We start from the raw sequence: 9133 nt of genomic DNA on the forward strand, positions 1-9133 counted from the left end.
GCAGGTGGCAGCGGCTGCAGGTGAGCGGCGAGGCCTCCACCGAGGTCGGGAGGCCCCTGTCCCGGCGCCCGAGGTCGTCCCCACGCTGCCCCAGGTCGCCCCGTTCTCCCCGCCACCCGACCTCCACGCCCCAGGCCCCGCGCCGCAGTGGGCGGGCTGTGCTCCGCGGGGCGCCGGGCCTGGGACGGAGAGGGCCGCCGGGAGGTCCGCGGGCCGGGTCCTGTCTGACCCCCGCGGCCCCCGGCCCCGGCCCTTCCTGAGGGCTGGCCCGGGGAACAGGCCACTTCCAGGCCTGTCGGCCTTCTCTGGCAGCCGCAGTCCAGGTGGCGCCACCGCGGGAGGCCCAGGGGAGGGGGCGCCCTAGGAGCCGGCACTGGCCGGGCTGGGGGGCTTGTGCCGCGAGTTCTCGGTGGGAGCTTCCTGTTCCCTGTCCCCCGGGACTTTGCTGGGGTCCCCTCTGGGCTCCACCTCGGATGCCACGCGCGGGCCGCCTGGTTTCTGGCGCGGCGGCCGGGACCTCACAGAGCGCTGAGGCCTTGGGCGAGTTTCACTTCTTGCCCTCAACCCCGGAGGGAGGGCTGCGGGTGGGCCTGCAGGGGCTGCCAGTGCTGAGTGCTCCGTTTGACTTTGGCGTTGAAACCAAAGGCCACCGTGAATTTCCACTGTTGAGTCAGGTGATGGGGCCATCCCTGAGCAAAGAGCCATTTGGAGGAAAACACGTCCTCCTCCCGGGCCACTGGGTCTTCTGGAAGGGCTGGTTCCCAGATACTTAGGAACGGAGGATAATTTGGATTTGAAGCTACGTTGGAAAATTGTATGGCTTTTTAACTTTGAGTGAAGTTTAGTGGGGAAATGGGGAAAATGCCTTCGTAATCTCCTAGTCTTTTTTCTTTTTAAAGCACAATATTGAAAGTCTAAGAGAGTGCTTAACAGTTGGGTTCTTTTTCCTGGGTAATACTGTGGTCTTCCAACAAGGAAAGACATGGCTGTTGGCCCTGACACGGACCAGGATGAACACCTATTAAAAATAAAAACCATCCCTGGAGCCACAAAGCCCAGACTCCTGTGTGGGGATGGATGGCCAGTGTCACTGGATGGAAGGAACCCTGGCGGCCCTATGTCTTGTCTTTTCCTGCGGGCAGCTGAGGGGCTGTGCTGCTCCCAGGCTTTGCCTCCAGGGCTCTCTGCCGGCTCTGAGCCGCTCGGATCTGATCGCTTCCTCACTGCCCCTCCCCCTTCTAGATAATCTGGCTCCTCCTCCTGCGCAGAGTTTCAGAGTTAGCCTGTTACAACTCACTTCTGTATCCATTTCTGGTCACTCTTTGGAGTCTTCTAGATTACATTGTTAAAAAAGTGCTACATGTGATTGAGTGAACAGGGCCTCTTGGCCTTGCCAGGTACCTGGTGGAGTGGCCTTGCTCCTGTGTGTGGCCCTGTCTGGGCTCATCTGCCAGGGAGGGGCCTGAATCCTAGCAGGACACAGTGGAGGGGATGCAGGACGGATGCTGGGAGTGCAGGGTCTGTGGCAGTGTGTCTGGTGAGGACACACCCTGTCCCCCTCCATACACCCGCCTGTGTGTGCCAGGGCTGGGGAGACAAACTGGAAGCAACTGTTTTATTTTGGAATTTAGAAGCTGAGCAGGCAGGTGGTGCCCGTAGCTCAGTGGGTAGGGCACTGGCCCCATACACTGAGGGTGGCAGGTTCAAACTCAGCCTGGGCCAGCTAAAACAACAATGATAACTGCAACAACAACAAAAATAGCCAGGCATTGTGGCGGGTGCCTGTAGTCCCAGCTACTTGGGAGGCTAAGGCAAGAGAATTGCTTAAGCACAAGAGTTAGAGGTTGCTGTGAGCTGTGACGTTACAGCACTCTACCCAGGGTGACAACTTGAGACTCTGTCAAAAAAAAAAAAAAAAAAAAAAGAAGCAGCAGTAGCAGAGCAGCCCCCACAGTAATGTGTTCCATCCAGGTGTCCTGCTTCCTACGTGGACCAGCCGTGAGTATGGACACAGACTTGCCTCCGCCCTGCCCTTTGAACCAGTGTGGTCTGAGACAGAGGCTTAGTTACCTGCTGGAGGTCTTGTCACAGATGGGTGTGGGCATAATTTACTCCCAGGGTACCTCCCTTCTCTTAACCCACCCAAAATATGTACCCAAAGCCTGAATATTTTACCTCTGGTCAAATCCTAAGTAGGTGGGAGACATGGAAATTCTTTCAAACCAGGGAAAAGAAAAACAGAAGTTGTGTTTGAGAACAGCCAGATTTACTGGTTTTTCCAGGGAGGGGTGTCAGTCAGTCGTCCAGTCTTTCGTAATTATCCCTGCCTGGTTAGCTTGGTTGACTTGTCCAGCTGCCTGCCCATTCCCAGACTCTGAGCCCTGCTCCGGCCTGTAGTGCAGACCCTGGGCAGCTCCATGCTTTTGGCCTTGAGCAGAAGTGTTGGCCCTTGTCACCACTGAAACCCACCTGGTAAGCTCAGTTGGCTTCAGCCCTCACTCTTCTCTTCCCCTTTCTGGCTCTGTCAACAACTCTGATTTTACTGTTGCATCTTGAGGCTAACTGATATCTGTAGAGCAGAGCTTGCTGCGTAATTGATTACATCCAGCTGCTTCCTTTTTAATGGTTTGTTTACTGTGGGATCTGTTTCTGCTCAGTCTTCTCATTGAGAATTTTTTTTTTTTTTTTGGTGAAAGTCACACTCTGTTGACCTGGGTAGAGTGCTGTGGCATCGTAGCTCACAGAAACCTTGAACTCTAGGGCTTAAGTTATCTTCTTGCCTCAGTTTTTCTTTTTTAGTAGAGACAGGTTGGTCTCAAATGAACTGAGCTCAGGCAATCCACCCACCTCAGCCTCCCAGAGTGCCAGAGTTTATAGTCATGACCCACTGTGCCTGGCTGAAAAATTTATGTTAGTGTAGGGATGGGCTGAAGTTTGTAAAATATTTGCTTAGAAGCTTTGTAAGATTTTATGTTTGATTAACCAAAGAATGTTTGGGGTCTTAAATCATTATTTTGAGTTACAAAGTGAAATGAATATGACCTAGTCTGTCCTTCCTACAGTCCCTTTGTAGGAATTTAAGATTAATTCTAAGTTCCTAATTTCAGAATGCCGTATTATAGGCAAGTGCATCAGTGGTTCACCTTCTGATGGTCTTTCATTCAGTTATTAGAATAATTCACTGTATTTAGAGTATCTCTCTTATGCAAAGTATGGGAACAGGCCCATTAATAACTTTGGGCAGGTGCCTGAATTTCCTTTTTTATTTTTGAGATGGAGTATCAAGCTGTCGCCATGGGTATAGTGCTGTGGCATCACAGCTCACAGCAACCTCTAACTCTTGGGCTTAAGCAATTCTCTTGCCTCAGCCTCCCAAGTAGCTGGGACTATAGGCGCCTGCCACAACTCCTGACTTTTTTTGTTGTTGTTGTTGTTGTTGCAGTTTTTGGCTGGGGCTGGGTTTGAACCCACCACCTCCAGTATATGGGGCCAGTGCCCTACTCCTTTGAACCACAGGCACTGCCCTCGGCTATTTTATTTTGTTGTTGTTATTGCAGTTGTCATTGTTGCTTTAGCTGGCCCAGCTGGGTTTGAACACGCCAGCCTTGGTGTATGTGGCCGGCGCCCTCCCCACTGAGCTACAGGCGGCACCATCCTCTGTTTACTTTTGAGGTGATGATCAGAGTTGATGGTGAAAGTTGATGTCAGTTCTCACTGCAGGGCTCGAGTCTGTACCTGGCCATTAGGGTGCATGGATGTTATGGTTTACATTGCTGCATCTTTTCCCAAGGATAGATAGAGGGATGGCAGAAAGGATACCTTTCGGATGTGAGTGGTTGTGAATTGAAAGCAATATAATGCCCTTCAGTATGTGATAGGCAGAGATCTCCCTCCTGGCTGGGGTGAAGCTTGTCCTTTAGGACTTAAATTGAAGCTGGGAGTTTATGGTGGGCCATGTGTCAGCAGCCCAAAGTCCTATCCCCAGGTGACCCAGGAGGCCATGCATTATTAATGGAGATGGTCTCGGTTTCTTTCTGAAAGTGGGCAGGGAATGAAATCTGTAATAAATAGCCGTAGTAGTGAATTATAAAATGAGCGGTAGTAGGAAGCTGCCGTGGAGAAAGCCCTGTGCTCAGATCTGTGGTCAGCCTGTGACCATCTGCCCTCTGGCTCCTTAGCCAGGTGGGGCAACTAAGTGGTACAGCCCTCATCTGTCCCTCACATCCTGTCTGCTGACCTGAATATTTTATAAGTATATGCTGACATTAAGTCTGTCCCCCCTTTGGTCATTCATGCTTCACTTATTATTTTATACTGGCTGCATAATTAGCCCTCCAACAGCCCCAGAAGGACAGCAGTGCTGTCCATTACCCAGACCCTGGGGAACACTGACAGGGGAGCCAGTGGGAAAGCTTGATCCACGTCGTTCAGCTCTGGTGAATCTGGATCTCAGGCAAAGGTCTCAGGGCATCCAAAATGTTATTCTTTAGGGCAGACTAACCTGATGCTCAGAAAACTCAGTATGTGAAAATCTACATTTCTAAGACAGAAAGTAAGCCATCGGCATTACATACATCCTCCTTTTAAAACTTTTCACTTGTAGAAAAGTTTCTACATTTGCTGGACTGGCAGAAACAGATATATGCTAAATATGATGTTGAATCAGGAATAAAATCAAGTCAGTATATGTAAATTCATCTGTGCTTAGCTTTTCATTACGCACTTGGGGGAGGAGGATGAAGAGCTGTTTATTGACCCTTAATATAAAGAATGTGCTGATGATTGGGACAAGCTGTTTGTAGATTGATTTCTGATTTAGGCTATTGTCCTGATCTAGTTAGAGTGATTGACTGAATGAACAAGTGTATCTTTTATTAGGGTAGCGAGACACAATCCTTATATGCATTGAAAAATTAATTGGTGTACTTTGGAAAATATGGTATAATAGCAATGATTTCTGCCAAAATAAGACAGAACTCGGGTTGTTAAATGAAGACTGTCAGTTTGGGTTGTGCAGTTATCAGAGGTTTGGTGGGGAAGCGCTGTGGGGACAAAGTGGGGGCAGCATGGGGGTTCAGACCCGCAGGCAGGCCTGACTCCTGTTGGAGGGAGGGGCGCCTCTGCCCCACTCACTGCTGAGTCCTGGGCCAGCATCAACTCCAGAGGGCCCTGGGAACCTCAGGACCTACATGAGTGTCCCCTCCCAGTGGTCCTGAAGGCACCTCAGCTAGGAGGCCATCGGGTTACCTATAGGTTTACCTGCAGGTTTACCTGCTGTCTTGAAGCCAACTCTCCCTGGCAGGGAGGTCTAAGCAATCAAGCTGTATGGAGGCCTCAGAGACCAAGTTTAGTGACTTTTGACAGTGCACAGAATAGATGCACACGGTAAAACAATCCCGCCTGTCAGCCAACCTGTGACACAGGCAGCACTTGGGTTAGCTTAGAAAAAGCCCAAGGTCACAGAGGCCTCTTGGGCCACTGCCTAGGCGCCATGGCTGGGGCAGTGGGCCATGTGCCCTGGGGAATGGCGGCCGAGAGGGGCCTCGTGGTCCTGAGTGGATCCTAGAGATCAGAGCGCACACTTTTTATTTTTATTTTGGAGAGCACACACATTTCTCCAGGTTATTTTCTTCCTCTGCGAAGGTTGCGTTCATCTCCTTTGCCCATTTTCCTACTGGCTTCCGTCTTTTTCTTGTATGTAGTTTTTACATTATTGATGTATCTTATGTGTTTAGGACTTTTACCTCTTGTTGTAATGTGGGTCCTGGATAATATTCCAGTTGGGTCTTTTTATTTTATTTTGTGAACAGGTATTTTTAACTTAATGTATAGTTTATCCTTTCTTTTCTGGGTAGTACCTTCTGAGGGTTGCTTTAACAAGTCCTTCCCAACCCGTGGGTCATCAATGTATTCTGCATTTTCATGTAGAAGTTTCAAAGTTCGCTTTCCCTGCTTCGGTCCTCAACCCGGTAGGGCTGACTCTGCGCAGGCGTCTTCTGTGTCTTTGGAGAGAGTGTTACAACCTTACCATTCCACTCATCGAGCACTCTGCGGTTAAATTGAATACTTTTGTTGCTTTTGCAAATAGTACTCTTAAATTTATTTGGAGATTTCTAACTCCTGGCTGTTGTACAGAAATGCATTTGAGTTTGGGGTAGTGTATTAATAGCCACTCCGTTTGCCCTTTCCTGTAATGTGTTTGTAGGTCGGGGATTTCTACATAGACATTGGTAGTGAGGCTTTTGTTTCTTCTTTTTGCTGGGCCGGGGCCTCCAGCACAGCCACGTGAAGCAGGGAGGGTGTCCTTGTTTTGTTCCCAGTTTCAGGGAAATGCCCTGAATGTCTCCCTTCCTGTTTGTTGGCACAAACAGCAGCTGCTTAGTCCTGAATCTTCCTGTTGCTATAGGAGGGGCCCTAAGGGAGAAATGCAAAGATAGTGAAGCAAAAATGAGACAAACAGAGGGAAGATTTCCTTCAGCATCATCGCGGGGTGTCGACGTAAAGCCACTGAGGGCTGCTGGCCCACCTTCCCAGGATGACTGAAACACGAGCCAGCCTGGACTCAGCCCAGCTGTGGGGTGGACGGAAGTGTCAGCTCTGCCTCTCTCGAGGTGTCAAACTCTGGGAGCTTCCTAAATGCTTGTCTCCAGAAAAAAGAAGACCAAGTAACTCGTGGTGTCTTCACACCGTGGAAAGAAGAATGAGGTAGCTACCGCGTGCTGAGCCGGAGGAGACTCCTCTGTGTTTTCAAAGAGGGTGGGCGCTCCTGCTTGTGGGAGCCCCTGATTGGGAAGGGCATGTGAGGAGCAAACTGGCCATATTTTATTTCTTAATCTCAGGGTTGGTTACATTATTTACTTTTCAGAAGTAAGATGGAGAAGTAGAGGCCAAATGTTAAAAAAATTTTATGACTTGCAACTTGTTATCAAGTCACTTATGGTCTCAAAAACCAAACTTGTCCAGAACGTGGTGATGATGATAACTGGCTTCTAGATTCAGCATTTTTAGTGGATTTAACTATTCACTTAAATGAGTTAAACAAGAGTCTTCAAGGAGAAAACCAACTTATCTATACAATGTTTCAAACATAACAGACTTCAACATGAAACTGAAATTATGACAAGCTCAAATCAAGGCAAACAGTTTTGTGAATTTTGACACTTTGGCTAAACACAGTTCTGTGAATAGTGAAAAATACACAGCCTTGCTTTTTGGTTTGATATAAGAATTTGAAAACATATTTTAAGATTTCTGGGACAATAATCAACATTTTTGTGCATTTGCAACTCTGTTTCAGATGACGTAAATCCGTTACCTGCCAGTTTTCAATGGAATAAATAGAGCTACAATCTGATCAACTTAAATTTGATCATGTCTCCTTACTGGACTTTTATAGGTCCTGTCTTCCCAGAGACAAATGTCCCTCACTTCACAATCCTGCCTTATTCATGTCATCACTCTTTGGTAGCACCAACATTTTCAAGCCATTATTTTCAAGAATAAAGCACATTAAGAGTAAAATTAGAACCAAAATATCTGATGAACACCTTGAGAACTCACTGAGAACTGCAGCTACTTCCATTGAACCAGGCATTGATGCATTAGTTTCTTTCTTTTGTTTTCTTTTTCTTTTTTTGAGACAGAGTCTCACTTGTCTCCCTGGGTAGAGTCCTGTGATGTCACAGCTCACAGCAACCTCAAACTGTTGGCCTTAAGTGATTCTCTTGCTTCAGCCTCTTAAGTAGCTGGGACTACAGGCACCTGCCACAACACCTGGCTATTTTGTTGTTGTTGTCAGTTGTCATTGTTGTTTTTAGCTAGCCCAGGCTGGGTTTGAACCTGCCACCCTCAGTGTATGTGGCTGGAGCCCTGCTGACTAAGCTATGGGCACCGCTCTGATGCATTAGTTTCTCAGATACAAGGTCACATATCCCACTAGTCTTATGTTGGCCACTGTTATTTATAATAAAAATATCAAAAAAACTCCAAAGACATTTTATTACTTAGATACTTTTTTTTTTTTTTTTTGAGACAGAGCCTCAAGCTGTCCCCCTGGAGTGCCATGGCATCACAGCTCACAGCAATCTCCAACTCCTGGGCTCAAGCAAGTCTCCTGCCTCAGCCTCCCGAGTAGCTGGGACCACAGGTGCCTGCCACAACGCCCTGCTATTTTTTGGTTGCAGCCGTTGTTGTTGTTTGGCGGGCCCAGGCTAGATTTGAACCCGCCACCTTGGGTGTATGTGGCTGACGCCTTAGCCACTTGAGCCACAGGCGCCGAGCCGATACATTTTCTATAGTAGTAATCACAAGCCTGGGACCTGCTCAGTGATTTTAAAACACTCTCTGAACAGGCTGCTTCCTAATTAGGATTATTATGTAAGGACTTTTTTACTTTTTTTGCTTGTCTGTGGTGGTGGATGTCACAAAAATTATATATGGACCTTTTTATGCTCATCAGGTTTTTTTCTGGAGACAGAGTCTCAAGCTGTCGCCCTGTGTAGAGTGCCGTGGTGTCACAGCTTACAGCAACCTGAAACACTTAAGCAATTCTTTTGCCTCAGCCTCCCAAGTAGCTGGGATTACAGGTGCCCACCACAACGCCCGACTAGTTTTTGGTTGTAGTTGTTGTTGTTTTGGCAGGCCTGTGCTGGATTCGAATCCGCCAGCTCTGGTGTATGTGGCTGGCGCCTTAGCTGCTTGAGCTACAGGTGCCGAGCCAGGTTCTCTTATTCATGAGAATGTTTTACTTAATGTTTGGTTTTGTCAAAACTTTCTCCATGTATTGAGCTGATCATGGTTTTTTGTTTTTTGTTTTTTTCTCCTTTTACCTGTTACTTTGGTGAATCACACAATAGACTTCTTTCCTATTTGGGGAATTATCCCATCTGGCCATGATATGTTACTTAATACACTACTGCAGTTGGCTTATTAATCTGTTAAGAATTTATTGCACCTTTGTTCAGAAGTGAGTTGCTTTGTGGCAAATTCAAGTCTTGCTTTTTTGTAGCTTTGTGGATTTTCCCTCAAATATCTTTGATCCAAAGTTGGCTGAACCCACCGATGGGGCCCATGGGCATAGAGGTGGACGGTGCTGTCTCTTTGGGGCCCACGGCATAGAGGTGGACGGTGCTGT

The 9133-nt window shown here is 47.9% G+C and overlaps 1 protein-coding gene across 1 annotated transcript in view; it reads left to right on the top strand.

The window, feature by feature from the left end:
• AGPAT3 (1-acylglycerol-3-phosphate O-acyltransferase 3) overlaps nt 1–9133 on the top strand; it is a 95444-nt gene continuing 86311 nt past the window's right edge. The window contains exon 1 of the mRNA XM_023518086.1: nt 1–20. The gene's annotated coding sequence lies outside the window, so the exon portion shown is untranslated. The remainder of the gene's footprint in view (nt 21–9133) is intronic.

Source organism: Otolemur garnettii, unplaced genomic scaffold, assembly GCF_000181295.1.
Source record: "Otolemur garnettii isolate 467f Iridium unplaced genomic scaffold, OtoGar3 scaffold00128, whole genome shotgun sequence".
Classification (NCBI taxonomy): domain Eukaryota; kingdom Metazoa; phylum Chordata; class Mammalia; order Primates; family Galagidae; genus Otolemur; species Otolemur garnettii.